General features: G+C 42.4%; 1 protein-coding gene across 3 annotated transcripts in view; it reads right to left on the bottom strand.

Moving 5' to 3' along the window:
• LOC140198006 (Krueppel-like factor 12) overlaps positions 1–18,191 on the bottom strand; it is a 304,097-nt gene extending 285,906 nt beyond the window's left edge. For all 3 annotated transcript variants that reach the window (XM_072258789.1, XM_072258791.1, XM_072258790.1), the window contains exon 1: positions 18,099–18,191. The gene's annotated coding sequence lies outside the window, so the exon portion shown is untranslated. The remainder of the gene's footprint in view (positions 1–18,098) is intronic.
• Between the last annotated feature and the right edge of the window lie 1,510 nt (positions 18,192–19,701).

Raw genomic sequence — 19,701 nt, 5'->3', positions numbered from 1 at the left:
AGATTTACTACGAGCGCTTAGGTAAGGTGTTCTGGCTGAAGCAGGACTCTGTGGCTTGCTTTCTATACCCTTGTAATCTTCAGTCATTCTAATTACAAACTAACGTTTTCATGAGTGTTGCTGACTTCACTTGTCTGTGCATGTATGTCACAGGGAAGGGAGGAGAAGGGAGAGAGAGGAGGGAAGGAAGGCAGACAGCATCCATCTTCAGTGAAGTGGGGAGGCAACTTAATATACCTGCTAATGTGTGTGCATATCAGCAGGCATGTCTGAGTGAGAGTCTACAAGCTTGAAATAGTGTGTATCTGTCTGCATGTTTGTTTCTGCAAGAGTATGCGCTCAAATGTTTGTGTCTGCAGGCGTCTGCAAGTACACACGCCTGCAAAAGTGAGTGTATGGCTTTGTACGCTTACAAATCTGCGTGCGTGCGACAGATAGACTGTACCCTCAACTGTGCAAGCATCGCTGTGAGTGAGCGTTTCTGCATGTGAGCATTTCGGCGAATGCACACGTGCATGTACTAGTTTGTGTGTCCACAAATGGTGTATTCATGTCCGTGCAAATTCATGTGCAGGCTCAAGTGTGTCTGCATGAACCGTTCCCTGTGTACTTAGTGCATCTTAGAGTACTGCTTTCTGAACATGAAAATGCACACTCAGTGGCCACTTTATTAGGTACACCTGTGCATCTACTTGTTAATGCAAATATATAATCAGCCAATCATCAAAGCATGCAGACATGGTCAAGAGGTTCAGTTGTAGTTCAGACCAAACACCTGAATGGGGAAGAAAAATAATCTAAGTGACTTTACTGTGAAATGATCATTGGTGCCAGACAAGGTGGTTTGAGTATCTCAGAAACCGCTGATCTTCTGTGATTTACACACACACATCAGTCTCTAGCGTTCACAGAAAATGGTGCAGGAAAAAAAATCCAGTGAGCGGCAGTTCTGTGGGTGAAAAAGCCTTGCTAATGAGAGAGAACGAAGGAGAATGCCCACACTGGTTTAAGCAGATAGAAGGCAACTGTAACTCAAATAACCATGCAATACAGCAGTGGCGTGCAGAAATGCACATGGTTGAGTTTTGAAGTGGGTGGGCTACAGGAGAAGACCATGAACATACACTCAGTGGTCACTTTATTACATAGAGGAGAAACTTACTAAAGTGGCCATTTGAGTGTATGTAAATGCTGTGTGTGCGGGCTCCCATGTGCATAAGTATATGTGAATGAATGCACATATGGTTTAAGTGTATATAAGTGTTGTGTTGTATGTATGTGCACATGTGCAGATTATATACTCGTGCATTTGTTTCATGGGAGAGGAGGGGCTTTGATGTTTCTATAATTCATTCTATGGGATTTCTTTAATTGTGAATGGGAGTACGGATTTCAAGTTGTATACTGTATACATTCTCTGGCATTACATGAACCTTTAAACTATCATGTTGATTAACTTTCCAACACTTAAATTCCCACAGACTTTTCCAACATCAGCTGTAGTTATGAATCTATAAGAATATTATGCAAAGGTATTAAGAAAAATGCAGTCATAGCATATGGATTGGTTCAACCCAACCAATCCATGTTGCCAAGATGTCCTTCCAAGCTGGTCCCATTTTCCCAAATTTGGCTCATATCCTTCTGAAGTTTAGAATCTAAACTCTTCCTATCCAGCATCTTAATATACCACATGCCCCAATAGTTGGTCAGAGCTCATTCACCGTATTCAGAAGCTTCACTGAGCCTTCACATATTGAGCAGGTAACTATTTACCTTGACGTGTCCACCAAGTAGAGCAGAACATCTCTGAAGGAGACAAGTAGTGAACGCACTGCTCTGGCACACCCATGCTCACTGTGACAGCGTGCATGTTACTCCCAGTTACACATCTTGGGCGAAAAGCCGTTTCTTCAGCAGATAGCCCTGTTTACCAGTAGCCACATCTTGGTTCACTTTGACATGCTGGTACGGACACAACATCTGTAGGAGTTTGCTTTGGGAAACTTCTACTTGTCAAAAGCTTTCCAACCCCAATTTTAAAAGTTTGTCTTGAACAGGTTTACTGTCTACTTAAAGACTCAGTGTATCACTAATGTTATCCATTCCCACTGTTACTGATGTAATCCACTTGTAACTCTCACTAAACATTACGAGTTAAGTGTTAGCCTAGGATGGAGAGGATAGCATAGTGGTTAGCGCAACGCTATTACAGCTCACGGCGCTGGAATTCGAAGCTCTTTCTGGTGTCCTCTGTAGGAAGTGTGCATGTTCCTTCTGGTGGATTTCCTCCCACATCCAAAGGCGCACCTGTTAGTAGGTTATAGTAGGTTAATTGGTTATCGTAAATTGCCCTGTGATTAGGCTAAGATTAAAAAGGTGGGTTGATAGCTGGTGCGGCTCGATGGGCCAGAAAGGCCTGTCCTGTGCCATCCGACCAAACAGATAATATGTTGGATCCCACTTTGTAATGTCCAACTTCTCATTGAACAGTGGTGGAACAAAGATGGATTACCATCAGCAGCACTGCAGGATTCCCTAAAATTCATGAAATAATTAATTTTTAATCATGAAATAAAAATATAAGTGACAATTATGGGACACAGGAATTAAAGCCACAATCACAAGTTTCAGCACAATGGGTTAACTCATTTCTCTTGCACTGCTTGACTCTGGACTAAATCAAAATTGGACAGATGGGGATAAACATCTCCATTTGCTAAGTAATCTAAATTTGAGCATCTCCAACAGCCTTGACTTTACAGGGTAAAACTGTCCATTGTACAGCATTAATAGGGAGACCCACGCAGGAAGGTAACAGCAATGGTTGCTGTGGGCATTCTGCAGAGGGAGGCACGTGCCCCAATCCGAGATGGACAAAAATTCAAAATGCAACTGGCTCTTGCTATGCTGTGAGCCTTTTTGCATAATGGTGCCTAAGCAAAGACTGATAATAAATCTTCCCAGCTGTAACATTAAAAGCAAGAGCTCTTAAGGTTGCAAAAAAATTGCCTTCTTCCCTCAAACAAGGGCACCATGTCCAATTCTCAACACTAGGTCTGAAATACTGGCTTTGCAATAATGTGAATAGAAACAAGATATAACAGAAATCACTTTTTAATCACTCGCAAGATAACACAGACCATCCTGTAGACATTGCACTTTATCAATCAGTATTAATTATTTTGATTGATACTTAGCAGTTGTCTTTGAACTTGTCGTTTTGTAGAAAGTACACATCCTATTCTTAACCTTGCCTCATTTACAATGCTGAGATTAATAACCAGGTCATCGATAAACGGACCAGTATCCTTTACTGTTATGAGTAAAACAAAGAGTGAAGTGTTTTATAATCTCACGCCATGTCTCAGGCAAAAGGGCAGAACCTTCAGTGACAGTTCAGACTGTTGAAAGCACTGCAAACAGCTTCACAATGGCTGGCAAAACACACACAACAGCCGTCCACAATAGAAAGAAAACAGCCTCACCAGAGAATCAAGCTGCCTCCTAGCGCAATGTCTAGTGTTAGATTTCAGTTGCTCTCTGGAAAAATCCAGGAACCGAACGAAACTACGGAGTATACCACCCAGAAAAAAGACCATCACAACATTCTACCTTCAGCAGTTTATAGTTACTAGGAGTAGTTATGAAGAGGCAAGAACAGCACAAATATTAAATCCCTCAAGAGAAAAATAAAACTGTGTCTTTATATCTTCCACTTTCCCACACACCCAATTGGTTTTGATTCATTTCTGCTTGCACTCTTTCACTACTGGCAGGGAATGTAAACAACAACAACTTCCATTTATACAGCACCTTAATAGAGCAAATTCATCACAAAGAACGTCACAGGAGCATCAAAGGAAATCGGGCATTGAGCCACATAGAGATATTAGGACTGAGATTAAAAGCTTGGTCTAAGTGGCAGAGGTTACAGAGAGTGTCAGAGGAGAAAAGCAAGGCACAGATTAGCAAAGGAATTTGGTGTTTTAAAGGTCCTCACAGCTGTCTCCAGAAGTACAGCAATTGCACTCACAGACAGGCAAGAGTTTAGAAATGGAGTACAGCATTCTAAAAAAAAGATTACAGTGATCCTGAGACAGGATTGTGGAGGGTTTGGAAAAGATACTTTCTTCCGGATATTTTGGCTCTAAACCTCAACATCTTCTCCTGAGGTGATCTGTTAAAGCAATCTTTTTGTCCAGGCTATTTTATTCACTGTCCAGGTGCCCACTCCTTTGGTTTGGCATCACTTTAGCATCCTTGGAACATTTGAGAATGCTCAAGACACTCTGTAAAGCCAAAAAGTTGTCGCTCTACCTTCTAACAAAGTTATGAAAAGTGAAAAGTCACTACACCCACTCAAAGGGCAGCATTGCTAATAGAGCTGTTACTGGGTTACCAGGCACTCACCCCTTTGCAATGGACTTGGACCTAATTAAGGTAAATTCCAAACTTACCTCTGACCCTTCCTTTCAAACCAAGCCAAAGAAACTAGCAACCACTCTCGTGCATGACCTGCTCAACCATTTAAACCTCTCACACCTTCTGTTAGGCAAGTCACGCTGTCCGTGTGGTCAACTGACCGAGAATAATTTGAGATTGGAAGACCCCAGGCAAATTTCTGAGGCAACACAACTTGACTGAGAAATAGCTCCATGATAAAGACCTGATCACAAGACCATCACTAACCCAGGGGGTTGGCAAACTTTTTTAAATGCCATGGGCCCCTACTGTTAACCATGGGGTCCATGGACAGCAGGTTGGGAACCCCTGCACTAATCTTTCCACCAGCCACCTGATCTCCACAATCCCATCAATTATAGACACTTAACTAATGGCAACCTTTTCCCAATCCACCCCAAAAACCACAATGTCATTCATCCACTTGACTCCAAGTTTAACCTTTCAATTACCAACCATCTGTCGAACTGGCAACTGGGGAAGCACTATGCTGGCATGGGTTGTCTGTCATTGAACCATATACAGGCAAGACCATCTGGAACTCTTATTAGGATCCTGTGGGTATTCAACCAATACAGTATTGAGTCTCAGACCAAAAAGCTCTTACTAATGGTTCATCCCTCTGCAATGGGAAACAGGTGGCATTGAACGTACTAAATTGGTTTCCTTTACAATGACAAAGGTGAAATTGTTCCTGCTTTACATAAGTACATTCATTGTTGTATGCCTCTTTTGTTAACACAGGAAATACTAAACCCTTCGCATAGTGTGCCCACATACATGTATACTCAGTGGCCACATTATTAGGTATACCTACCTATTAACACAAGCATCTAATCAGCCAAGCATGTAACAGCAACTCAATGCAGACATGGTCAAGAGGTTTAGTTGTTGTTCAGACCAAACGTCATAATGGAGTAGAAATGTGATTTACGTGACTTTGACTATGGAATGATTGTTGGTTTCAGACAGGGTAGTTTGAGTATCTCAGAAACTGCTGATCTCCTGGATTTCTCATGCACAAGTTTACAGAGGATGGTAGAATAATTTTTTATAAAAATCCAGTAAGCAGCAGTTCCGTGGGTGAAACACCTTGTTAATGAGAGAGGTCAGAGGTGAACGGCCAGACTGGTTCAAGCTGACAGGAAGGAGACAATAACTCAAATAACTTCATGTTACAACAGTGGTGTGCAGAAGGGCATCTCTGAATGCACAATACATTAAAGTTTGATGTCAGTGGGCTACAGTAGCAGAAGTCCATGAACAAATAATCAGAGGCCACTTTATTAGGTAGAGGAGGTACTGCAGGTTCTCCCGAGTTATTTATTGACACATTTGCGTGTAATTTTGGAAGTCTGTCTAACTCCATTTCCACAGGATACCAATAAAACACATTTTCATCGAGTCCTTCGGTCTACCATTGAAGGGTCATGTCTGCAACCCATCTCCCACTTGGCTCCAAAACTGGCCTTTCTTTCTATACTCAAGAAAGAAATGATCTTAAAATGCATGCAAGATTTCTTCACAACCCAGCTACTCAACATTTAGTAACAGAGTTGCATTCGGTACATCAACAGCAGTCTTGTGCTGATCAAAGCTACAGATAACTTGTCACCATTCTTATAAGCACTTTTTTTTCTTGGAGATGGGGGTGGGGAGGAGATGTGATGGAAAATTCAGCTCAACTAGTATAAATGTGTTTTTGTTAAATGAGACCAAAATTTGAAGTCGCTGGGTCAGCATGTCTGAAGGTTAGATGCCCAATGTCGGCGAATCTGGGCCAGGCACTGGAGGTTTGCAAGTTTAAGAGTCTAGGGCCAAGGACTAGAGGTCAGAAGACCGAAGCCGAAGCTGTCTGTCCTGGAGTTGGAAGCCAGTGGGTGAGAAAGGGGCTTGTTTTGTTGTTGCTGTTGCTTTTGGGTTGTTCTGCCGAACAATGCAAGTTATGTTGGTGCTAGAATACACAGCAACCAGCATATCCTTGGGTTTTGAGCTGAAAAACACAAGCAAGATTTCAACACGGCAGCCATTAACGAGGTAAAAGCGAAGAAAGAACATCCACCTCTGTACTTAGCCGACCACTAAACAATGACCTGACCAATCTACCTGCTGCCACCTCCCAACGCACCACCATCTATCAAAAGGTCTCCTTCAGCAGGATGCATCTCCTACACCAATTGGGAGAAGGAAAGAGAATCAAGAGCAAACTCGTTAATGATTTCTTCAATGGATTTGAGTTGCTATGACTCTGGTGAACAGACTTGGAACGCATCTTGGAAAATACAGAGCTAGGATCAACAAGCAATCGGCTGGAGAAACTCAGCAGATTAAGCAGCATCTGTGGAAGGAAAAAAAATGTCTCTATTTTGGGTTGAAACTCTGCATCAGCACCAGGGGGCACGGTTTCAACCCAAAACATCGACAACTGCTTTCCTCTCACAGATGCTGCTCACTGCTCTGAGATCCAGCAGCAGATTGTATGTTGCTCCAGATTCCAGAATCTGCAGGGTCTCGCGTCTCCACCGGGGCTAGAATTTTTGTGTTTTTGTGGCCTTTTTCCAGTCTGGGACTCACACAGGAAATGATTATCAAGGATTATCCCCTAACCAAACTTCGGGTGATGTTACAACACAGCAAAACGGGAAAGTGCCAATGTAATATGAATTCATGAAGTAAACAAGTCATGCATTTTTGGCTTGGGCACAAAGTATGTGTTATGAATCTCTGTACTTTCATGGTGCTTGTTTTCCATTCCATTCAGTACATAGGACAGCAGTCACCTCAGAACCTACAGAACTGGACAGGTAGTAAGTCATCCACAGCACTTTACAGTACCTGCAGCCCAGGTTCAATTTCTGCCACTGCCTATATGGCATTAGTATGGTCTCCCCATGACTACATGGGCTTCTTCCAGCTTCCTCCCACAGTCCAAAGACATGCTGGTTGGTCGGTTAATTGGTCGTTGTAAATTGTCCCGTGATTAGGCTAGGATTACATTGGGTGGCATGGCTCAAAGGGCTGGAAGGGCCTATTCTGTGCTGTATCTCAATAAAATAAATTCTGGGGTGACACGGTAACACACAACGCTTCTTAGTACCAGTGACCCAGGTTCAATTCCTGCCGTTGCCTGCAAGGATTTTATACATTCTCCCCATGACTGCATGGGTTTCCTTCCGAAGTCCAAAGACTGTTGGCAGGTTAATTGGTCATTGCAAATTGTCCTATAATTAGTCAAGGATTAAACTGGGGGATTGCTGGGCGGCACATCTGGAAGGGCCTATTCCAAGCTGCATCTCAATAAAGGAAAGAAAGAACGTGTACTCAGTGTCCCCTTAATGCACCACCAAACCTTGGCCAATTGCTTGGTTACCCAGAGTGGAGACAAAAGGAGCTGCAGGTATTGGAAAGCTGGAGCAACACTCAAAGTTGCTGAAAGAACTCAGCAAGTCAGGCAGCAACTATGAAGGAAATGGACTGATAATGTTTCAGGTCCGCTTGATTGGTAGGAAATTGATCACCGACTGGCTGGTTCATTGTCACTGCCTACAGCAATCTTTAAAGGCTTTTTTTTACTCTCGATGAAAGGACTTGTCCCAAAACATCCACTGTCCATTTCTCTCCATAGGTGCCCCCTGGCACACAGAGCTCTGTCAGCAATGCTGTGTTATTTCACTTTGTAACCCACATGGTTTATTCTCCCTTATCTGGCAATCATGTTGCCTAATCTTTTCAATTTACATAACCATCTTTAAAAATGGATTCATCAATCTGAGCTCCATGGATTTGACTTTTTCCTCTGTTCCAGGGAAACAAAGTTTATAAGTTCACCCTTGTTACACTCAAGTACAAGGCAAATACTTCTGAACAAAATACACACATCTTCTGGACAGTTCTGCCAGTCCTACATTTAAGTAGATTTGCAATTATCTATTAACAGGGCATTTATCCTCTATCAACAGTGGAGGAGGAGTGAGGTGTGTGACTCACACTGAAGAGTCAATTGTTCAGCAAACAAACTCAATTTACTCAAAAAAAAAACAGTCTGTTTAAAAGAGCAATGGAGATTCACAGGAAGATGTTTCCTGCTTGGCATTGCTACCTGCAGCACCTCCAACAGTGCCCTTAGTCATCAGCCAGGGACCACCATTCATTGATGTTTCACTGCCTTAGCTCTGGTACATCTCCTGGAAAATAACTGTCAACTTTGCACAGTTAAAACAGGGCTTTAATTTTAAAATTGCTGTAGTGAAAATTAAAAAGTATAAACCATGTGTGAAAAATACTTAGTCACTTGCAACAATGCGGTCACTAAGCATAATTCACAGGGAACCAATCACTTTCACTGGCTCATTCATTGACACTAAATGCTGCCTCTGCTGCCTTAATTCAGAGCTTCCATGGACCCCTTGCTTAATGGTATTGGTCCATGGCAGAAACCCTGCTTTAGATGGAAATGGAGTCACTAATTAGGACGCTACACACCATGCAAAAGAAGGAGCTCAACAGAATTGTTCTTCTCCATTGACTTCACAAGTATAAAGTGGATTTACATTGATCCTTGGGTCCTTGGGCTAATAAAATATACTAAGTTCCAGCTACTGATTCCAACATTCTGGTTAATGGTCTCATTCCCATCCCCAAACATCACTTAAGAATTGCTTGATGAAGATATCCAGTAAGAAGAGGATATGATGAACACGGTGACCAAGAAAGAACACCAGTTTTATTTCTCACCAGTTACTACTGATGCACCATAGAAAGCATCCTATTCAGATGTATCAGTTTAGTATGGCATCTGCTCAAGTCCACATGAAACTACAGAGGGCTGGCACATTCCAGTGCATCACAAGAACCAGCCTCATTGAAACTGTCTACGCATCCCATTGCCTCATGAAATCAATCGACATAATCAAGGACCAATCCCACGTTTGTCTTTCTCTATTCTCCTCTGCACACCCCACCCCACCCCACATCAAGCAGAAGAAACTAAAGCTTGAAAACATGTACCACCACTCAGGGACAGTTCTATCTTGTTGTTCTCAGACTCCTGAATGGACCTGTCAAACTCTTATATTTTAAAGATGAATTCTTGATCTCCCAATCTGTCAATCATGACTGTTGTACTGTATTAGTCTGCCTGCATCACACTTTCTGAAACTGCAACGCTGTATTTGGGACTCTTTTCTTTCCACTGTTATATACTACTTTGATATACTTAAGTACAGAATGCTATCTGGATAACAAGCAGACAAAAGTTTTTCACTAAATCTTGATACATGTGACAACAATAAACCAATTACCGATGTCACCAGTTCTGACAATTGGAGAGTTATTTTAACCTAAGCTGATGACTGGGAAACCCATCGGATCATGTGGCATTCCAGATCAATACCTTGCTGCATTTTGCCCTCCAATCAATTCATCAGAAAGAAATGGAACATGAGGTTCCTCATTTATTAAACTGGCAGCCTAGACTAAAGATGGTACTTCATTGTTATTTGCAGTCCTGTATAGAGACAATTTACAATTGAGCAGCTCAGTGGCACAACCAAAAGAGATGCCCCTTCACAGCACCACAAAACTGGATTCAATCCTGACCTCGGGTGCTGTGTAGAGCTTACAAGTTTTCATGTGATCAAGTAGGATTCAATTAGCTGCTCCATTTCCACCCACATCCCAAAGACTTGTGCATTAGAACACGACTACACTGAAGAAGGCCCTTCGGCCCATCTAGTCTGTGAAGAGCCATTAATCTACCTAATCCCATTGACTTGCACCTGGACCACAACTCTCCATACCTCTTATTCGTGAACCTATTCAAAATTTCTCTTAAGTGTTGAAATTGACTGTTGGCAGCTCATTCCACTCTCTCACCATCCTCTGAGTGAAGAAGAACTTCTCATGCTCCCCTTACATATTTGACCTGTCACCCTAGCCCATGACATTTAGTTCTAGTCTCACATAACCTCAGTGGAAAAAGCCTGCTTGCATTTACCCTATCTACACCTCTCATAATTTGGTATACTTCTATTGAATTTCCCCCAAATCTTCTATGTTTGAAGAAATAAAGTCCTAACTATTCAACTTTTTCGTGCAGCTCAGGTCAACTCCTGACAACATCCTTGTATATTTTCTCTGTTCTCTTTCAATCTTATTTACACCTTTCCTGTGACCAAAAACTGCAAACAATACTCCAAATTACGCCTCATCAGCACCTTATACAATTTCAACATAATATCCCGACTTCTGTACTCAATACTTTGATTTTGGCCAATGTGCCAAAAGCATTCGTTACAACCCCCATCTACCTGTGACTCCACTTTTGGATCTGTACTCCCAGACCCACCTGCTCTACCACACTTCTTAGTGTCCTACCACTCACCATGTAAGACCTACCCTGGTTGGTCCTCCCAAAGTGCAACACCTCACACTTGTCTGCATTAAATTTCATCTGCCATTGTTCAGCCATTTTTTCCAGCTGGTCCACATCCCTCTGCAAGCCTTGACAATCTTCGTCACTGTCCACTACAGCCCCAATCTTGGTGTTATGTGAAAATTTGTGGATCCAGTTTACCACATTATCATCCATATCATTGACAGAGATGACAAACAACAATAGACCCAGCACCGATCCCCGTGGCATACCACCAGTCAAAAGCCTCCAGTCAGAGAGGAAACCATCTATAACCACTCTCTGGCTTCTTCCATGAAGCCAATGTCAAATCCAATTTACGACCTCACCACAAATACATATGGACTCACTTTCAAGGACTCTTTTCCCTCATGTTCTTGATATTTATTGTTTATTTATTTATGACTATTATCTATTCTTTTTTAACTTGCACAATTTGTTGTCTCTTACATACTGGTTGTCCACCCCGTTGGTGCAGTTTTTCATTGATTCTATTATTGGATTTATTGAGTATGCCCGCAAGAAATCTACAGATTGTATATGGTGACATACTGTATATGTACTGTACTTTGATAATAAATTTACTTAGAACTTTTTCATGTGGGACTTTGTCGAAGACTTTGCTAAATTCTGTGTGGACAACATCCACTGCCTTGCCTTCACCAACTTTCCTGGCAACTTCCTTGAAAAACTCTAAGATTGGTCTCACACAACTTATCAGACACAAAGCCATATTTACTATCCCTGATTAGTCCCTGTCTATCCAATGACTTTCACACTACTGATGTCAGGCTATTTGGCCTATAATTTCCTGGATTATTTTTAGGGTCCATCTTAAACAATAGATCAATGCCTGCTATCCTCCAATCCTCTGGCACCTCACCTGTGGCTAAGGATGTTTAAGTAACTCTGCTAGGGCCCCTGCAATTTCTGCACTAGCTTCCCACAGGGTCTAAGGGAACACCTTACTAGGCCCCGGAAATTTATCCACCTTAATTTGCCTCAAGACAACAAACATCTCCTCTTCTATAATCTGTATAGGGTCCATGCCTTTACTGTTACATTGGGTGGTTGATGGCCATCATGGACTTGGTGGGCTGAAGTGCCTGTTTCTGTGCTATATTACCCTGTGAAGGCTGACTGGTGCACATGTACAAAAAGGTCCTAGCAGAAGAGCAAAGAAAACCAGGGGAAAAAAAATAAGAAAATTCCACAGAGCATGTCCAATAGCCTAGTCTGGTATGTACACAACTGTGTTCAGATATAGCCCCTCAGGACAATCAACAAAGTATACTGTGCTAAAGTATACCGTGCATTGCAAAAGCAGCCCCAAAAGATCTCAGTGGGAGATAATGGCTGCCAAGTCCAATGATGTTCTTCTTCCTGGTGGTATTGGTTGCAAATAATCCTTGGCACCTCTGCTTTGTTCTACAACTGCCTTTGGGCATTCCTAGTCTCTTAATAAATCAGGAGCTCCTCCATTCTACTCTGGAGTACAGCCAAGAGTGAAGCAGCTACAGGCCTGTGCCGCTTTCAACTTTGAAACTGTTCTCCCCTACCCAGCCTCAGTTCTTTAATTCGTATCAAAAGGGTCAGTGCTTCTAACACTGATACTTGGGGAAATTGTGCACTGCATCCACCCAGCATGTAAAACGACCATTCACCGCTAGTCTCAGTTTTTTTTTGCCTGGCTTAAATCAATTCTGTGCACTCACAGCTACTGCCTGAATACCATGGTTTCCAAAGAGAATTTAAGGATTGTGCCTGTATTCGCAATATTCCGCTGCCTCGTCATGACCCTTGCGCTTTATTGTCAGCCCGCACTGTCTCTGTAACACTGTATTCTGCATTCTGTTGTTGCTTTTCTCCTTTGTATTACCTCGAGGTACTGATGTGAAATATCTATATGGATGGCATTCAAAACATGTGACAATAACAATAACCATTAGCAATTTAGGACTCCGTATGGACCTCGTGACTTTTCCCACTTGAGCTCAGTCAGCCTTTGAAGAATATTAATTTATTTGAAGCCTCTCTACAATTTCTCTCCCTCCCCTTTAACGTAACATTGACAACATCCTCTATGGATAGAGCATTAATGCACATAGCTTGATGCAGAAAGCACACCACCTATGCAAGCATGATCTGTGAGCGATCAGGTCCTATTTCCAGCGAGTCATGATTGACCTGAAAACCACTGCAATCATATTCTACTCTGGGAAAAAAAAATCAATTTTCATTCACACAGCTCTGAAAAAGGAAGCACTGCAGAACCTAATTACTAAGACAACATTTCTAATTGCATATTATTTTTGGATATGAGGGAGATCTTGATATGGTGGTGAGGTAAAGGTTACAATTTTAATTAAAAGCTTACATCTCAAGGATAATTTCTATTAAAGCATAGTACATGGTCCTGGTAATTGGGTGTGAGACTTGCGCCAATTCTTGGTGGAGTTACTGGGTGGAACACAAAGGGGAAATGAGTTTTGCCTTCTGGGCTCTCTTGGATGGGGGTGAGAGTTGCATTTATTATCAGCCAACTCGAGTCATTTGAAATGTTGAACTCCAAATTGGCCAATAATGGAATTAGTCAAACAACAACTATGAATATAGTAATTACAACAAAAAGCGTAATAAGTGACCAGAAACAGTTATTTGCCTAACTTATTCATCACAAGACTTGTAAACATAAAACATGGGATCAAATTAAGCCATTTGGCCTATCCAGTCTGATCCACCATTCAACCATGCCTGGTTTATTATCCCTCTTAATCCCATTCTCCATCCTTCTCCCTTTAACCTTCAACACCCTTACTAATCAAAAACTTGTCAACCTATGCTTTAAAAATACCCAATAACTTGGCCTCTACGTCTGTAAGCAGCAATGTATTCCACAGATTCTCCAATCTGCACAAGAAATAATTGCTCACCTTGGGAAGGATGTGGCAAACCAAGCTGCCCATTTCACCAAGTAAAATATGTGCCTCCCATTAGGAAAGCACAACTTCCCACCCTGGTGATGAGCTACTAAATAAAAATTTTGTGCAGAACATGATCTGCTCAGTTAGTGGATTTCTAGTAGCAACATTTTTTTAAAATGGGCTTTATAGAAGGTCTTACAAATATCTACCACAGGAAATAAATTTGGAGATACAAGAAACCGCAGAAGCAAAACATGGAAATCTACAGCACATTACAGGCCCTTCAGCCCACAATTTTGTGCTGACCACGTAACCTACTCTAGAAACTGCCTAGAATTTCCCTAGCGCATAGTCCTCTATTTTTCTAAGCTCCATGTACCTATCTAAGAGGCTCTTAAAAGACCCTATTGTATCCACTTTCAGCACCACCACCGACAGTGCATTCTATGCACCCACCACTCTGTGAAAATTTCACTCGACATTGCTTCAGTACCTATTTTCAAGCACCTTAAAACTATGCTCCCTCATGTTAGCCATTTCAGCCTGGGAAAAAGCCTCTGGAAAAATTCAGTGGTACAGGCAGGATCCATGGAGGGAAATGGACAACTGAAATTTTGGATTGAGAACTTTCACCTGGATTGAAAGCTAGGAGGTAGATAGAACAGTACAGCTCAATGTTATGCCATATCAATTAACTGAATAAATGACCAACTAATCCCTTCTGCCCACACCATATCAATATTTTCCTTGCATTCATGTGCCCATCTAAATGTCTCTTAAAAGTCCCCAATGTATCTGCCTCTACCACCACTCCAGGCAGACTATTCGAGGCACCCATCAGTCTCTGTTTAAAAAAACTTTCCCCTCACATCTCATTTGAAATTACCCACTCTCATTTTACATGCATGGCCTTTAGTATCAGACATTTCAACCCTGGGAAAAAGATATTGTCTTTCTACTCTATCTATGCATCTCGTAAACCGCTATCAGATCTCCCTTCTGCCTCCACCAGTCCAGAGAAAACAACCCAAGTTTGTCCAGCCTCTCATTATAGTTCATGTCCTCCAATCCAGACAGCCTCCTGGTAAACCTCTTCTGCACTCCCTCCAAAGCCTTGCTATCCTTCCTAAAGAGGGATGACAGGAAGAGTGGGCAATATTCCAGATGTGGCCCAACAGGAGCTTTATCAAGATGCAACACAACTTCCTGACTTTTGAACTCAAATGCCTCGACAAATAAAGGTGGGCATGCCACGTACTGGCTTAATCAGCCTATCAGCATGTATAGCCAGTTTCAGGGAGCTATGAACTTAGATAAGTGTCTCACCCTTAACAGTGTACTGCCCCTTTACATTTGACCTACCCAGGTGTAGCAGTTCACATTGGGCTGGGTTAAACTCCATCAGCCATTTCTCCATCCATATCTGCAACAGATCTATATCCTGTGCCTTCTTTGCCAGTCTTCTACACTATTCACAACACCACAACCTTCCTAACCCATCCATCTACATTTTCAACCAGGTCATTTATGTACATCACAAACAGCAGAGGTCCCAGGACAGTTTCTGTGGAACACCACTAATACAGCTAAACTAAGTCCCTTCAGCTGTCGCTCTGTCATCTATGGCAAGCCAGTTGTGAATCCAAACAGCCAATTCAGCATGGATCCCAAGCACCTTAATCTTCTGGATGAGTCTTCCATGAGGGACTTTATCAAATATCTTACTGAAATCCACAGCTCTAAGTTCATTAATCATATTCATTACCTCGTCAAAAAAGCCCCGTCAGGGTCAGTAAGTTAGCAGCCTGTATAAAGACTGAGAAGGGGTGGAGCAAGAGCTGGCTGATGATAGGTGGGTCCATTTGTGGATGCATAGGGGTGATAAGCAGACGAGGGAGGGGAGGGAGGAAATTGTGAGGTGATGGGTGGAAGCAGTGAAGGGCTGGAGATGATGGAATCTGATCAAGGAGATGGAGGTGGAGCATGGAATCAAGGAAAAAAGGCAAGGAGGGTAGATGGGAGCAACAGTGGGATGAATGTGCAGAGATGGGCAAGTAAAGTGGTGGAGGAGGTGGTGGAATGAGTATAGGAAGATCTGAGGAAAGGGCAAAAGGACAAAGGGGAGCAGTTCGCAGTAAGATGAAAAGTTCAGTGTTCTTGCCATTGTGTTATAGACTGCCCAGATGGAATGAGGTACTATTGTTCTAGTTTGTAATTAGTCTCAACCTGACTGTACAGGAGGTAGAGGACATACTTGCTGACTTCAGAAGAAGCAGAATTTAAATGGCTAGCAACTAGAAACTCCAGAGAAAGAATTTAGGTAGCAGAAATTAATTTGTATTATTAATCTTGACTCCACCAAAACTGGCCCTGTTTTGTGATGATCAACTCTGACCCAACCCTATGGGATGTGTGACCTCAAGCAAGTCGCGAGACTTGCTCACTCTCAACCATGTTGGCATTTGCATCTAAATAAAAAAAACTGTCATATTCTCTCCTGCCAGCAACAAAACTTTCACCTGTCAATCAAACTGAGGAAGACATTCTGTGTTTCATCGACTTCCTCACTGATTTTTATTTTAGGGTATGTGCAGGTTGGTTATTCCCCCTCTAGTTAGCCTTCATTCTGCAAAAACTGCAGCCAAGGAAGGAAATCTTATCAAGGGAATTATTAATTGTGGAAAATCAGTCAAGATTTTGAGTCAAATTCATAATTCCTATCTGGAAATCTAACACTTCCAGCACTGCAGCTTCCTGGCTTTGCTCTGGATTCCTTGTGGAACAAAGGAATCTGTTATTTCACATGGGTTCCAAAGCCAACCCCAGTTCAACTTAACTAGTCAACTCTGGGTGTGTTTGACATTTGACCTGACATTTCCCTTCCCCTCCCCCAGGCTGGCAATTTACATCTGTAAAGCAACTGTTAAGTTTTCTGACCAAGCTTACAAAATCCTCAAACGAAAAATGATTACCACACCAAAAAAAACTATTGCAAACAGTAGGTTTTAATTTCGACTTTCTTTTTCACTCCAAAAAGCTGCGGGACAATTTCAAATATCTAACATTTAGAAGCCAACTAGAACTGATTTTGGTCAGTAATGGTAGGAGACAGGGAGAGACCAGCCAAAACAGCTATATTTTTCAATTCCGGAAAAAAGCACACTAGACCACGGTCAGCAGACTAAAGTTTAGACAGCTGATAAAATCAGCAGCACAGTTCTGATCATTAAGATTAAATTGTATCATACAAGTATTCTACACGCAGTGGGTTATTAGAATCAGTGTGCATAGGCATGTACACACAGACACATGAACACACACCTCTTCTGATGCACTTCCTGCTGCCTGCCCTCCTGCAAAGCTGATCAACAATCATTCCACAGCACCCAGTCCTCACTAAATTAATGCTGTCTTCTTGGATAACAGCCGCAACACGTTTTTTTTTTGCATTCCTCTGACAAAACTGCCCATATCCACATGAAGTATTGAAATAAAAGGTGACTGATAGCAGAAGTATGTGCTTTCGCTTCATTCTGTGACCACCGAGCCTCTGCCTTTTGAGTATGTGGTGATATGTGTACGTACTGTTTTCCCCCCTCATGTATACCTTTGCTGCAGCCAACTAGACATTAGCAAGGCCAGTGGTCAGAAGGTGAGAAGGTCAAGATTTGCAGTGGTGCTTTAAAAATACATGCATGAGCAAAGGGTGATATTAGGTAAGACAAGGTTATAACTGTAAATAAGAACACTAGAGAGTTTTTTTTGCCGGTGCTCACATGGCAACTTAGCTTTAACAGTTTGTAGCCACTGGAGTATAACACCCCCTACTTTGGTTTCAGCATTCCTGGGCTCCGGAATGGTGATTCCTCTGAACGAACAAGTTACCTTCTGTCCACTAGCCTCTGAAAGTCTCTTACTGTCAACTCAAGGCAAGTTATCCCACTCCCCCCCCCCAAAAAAACTAAAACTGTGCCTCCCAAAAGCAGCCGCTCTGCTTTCGATCTACTGACAGACTATCTATTGACAGACGCACATCATTTCCACTGATTACGGAATGTGGCAGCAGCGTTAGCTTGCCTCTCTCTTACTGGCAATCCCTCAGCTGTAGCCCTCCTGATTCCTGGATTCGGCTCAACAGCGGTGGGGGGGGGGGGAGCATTCAAGATTTCTCATCGCCCTCTGCAAGAACTGTTAGGAAAACAGGCAAAGACACAAGTCAAATTCTACCTAACGTGTTCTCACCGACACTGCCTTCTGGAGTGAACCAGTGCACAGAAAGAATATGATAAAGCGCTGACCTGGTGAAAGGCTGTAGATGAGAAATATTTCCTTCCCTAAAACAGTCTCTTCTCTCAGCTGCTCTCTGCAGGAAATGAATGGGGCCGCACAGAAGACTGTTGTACTTGCAAATGACTTACCGGAGTCACATGATCCGGTTAATGTAGGGTGGGCCAAGTGGGTGGAGGCTTCGTAAACAACAGAGGACAATATACCCTAAGCCTAACCAGCTTGCATCGAATTACACAGGGGCCCCTTTGTAGGAGGTTTCCGAGCAACCCAATCGGTGGACAACATTAAGGGACCGTGGACTTCCAGAAAGAGCACCCTGGTATCTTTATTTATATCTCCATGCACACATACGCATTAAAACGCGCACGACCAAATACAGGGACATAAGTTTGTATATATTATACATATGTACCTACATATACACAAAGGAATACTTGCAATTTCTCTATACAAAAACGTCAATACCTCAAACATTGGAACTGCTGATAATCCAGTACCTTTTAGCATCAAATGCTTCGAAGTGACATTATTTACGGGGAATATTTAATTTAGTGATATCTCTGTTATTTCCCCCGTGACCCTATCTAACCTCCTCTCTTGCAAAGAGCCTCCCACAACCTATGTGGCTGGAGTTCAAAGTCAAAAATACCCTTCGCAGTCTGTGAAGTCCCTGTTTAGCAGAGCCATGTGTAAGTGTTTAGAACGAGGTTTAAATGGGTGGCTGGCGATCTAAAAAGACCGCATCCCGTCCTGCTTGTCCTGGCTGTTATTAATTTCCATCTGCTTCCATACTCTGTCTGAGTTGCATTACGTTATATAGTGTTAATCCACGTGATATAGTCTCATACTAAATGTTAAGTACACGGAACGCACTTGAGCAGCTCTTTTTTACTAACTATAACAGTTACAAGAACTATAATAACTAATACAAAAATAAATTGTTGTCCAAAAGTACTACACTTAATGGAAGATGTTAACTCTGACCTAAAGAAGAGAATAGTGCGGCTTGGATGTGAGGAAACAGGTGAAGAAAAGCTAGAACCTAGCTGGGGAAAGGGAATCTTGCCAGTGATTTGTGCAGTTTCCTGACTTGCGGCTGTTGTGGAGAGGGAGATCGGCCTTTACATCAGCTCTGACATATTTCCTCCTCCTCCGCCGCCCTGAGAGGCGACAAGCTGATCAAACCGGCGAGCTACATACACTTGGTCTCAGGCTGACTAAGGTGACAGCAATAATGCGCACCAAAACCCGGAGGAGGCAAATTGAGGTGTGGGCATTTTTCACAACGTACCAGTGGGGGTGGGGTTGGTAAATGTCAGTGGGGTGGCGTGGCTCTTCACCTCCACTACATTTGGAAGCAACGACAGAGCAGTGGCAAATCATAGTGCTGTAGCGTTAATTAATTGCAAAACCTTATTATCAAAATTTGGCAGTGTTTTGCTGGATGCATTGATCAAAGGCTGTGAGAGCGTATTAGAACCACAGCGTGCTTCTCAGGACATGCACTTGTCAACACACATTGCTCTGTCGCTGCAGGATTGTCAATATTTCCATGTATTGAGTACGGCTGGTATTTTAATCTGCTTAAGGCGGTCCAAGCAGAAAACTCAC

This window comes from Mobula birostris, chromosome 5 (genome assembly GCF_030028105.1).
Source record: "Mobula birostris isolate sMobBir1 chromosome 5, sMobBir1.hap1, whole genome shotgun sequence".
Classification (NCBI taxonomy): domain Eukaryota; kingdom Metazoa; phylum Chordata; class Chondrichthyes; order Myliobatiformes; family Myliobatidae; genus Mobula; species Mobula birostris.
Note: the sequence above shows the minus strand (reverse complement) of the source record. Positions and strands in the feature narration are given on the sequence as shown.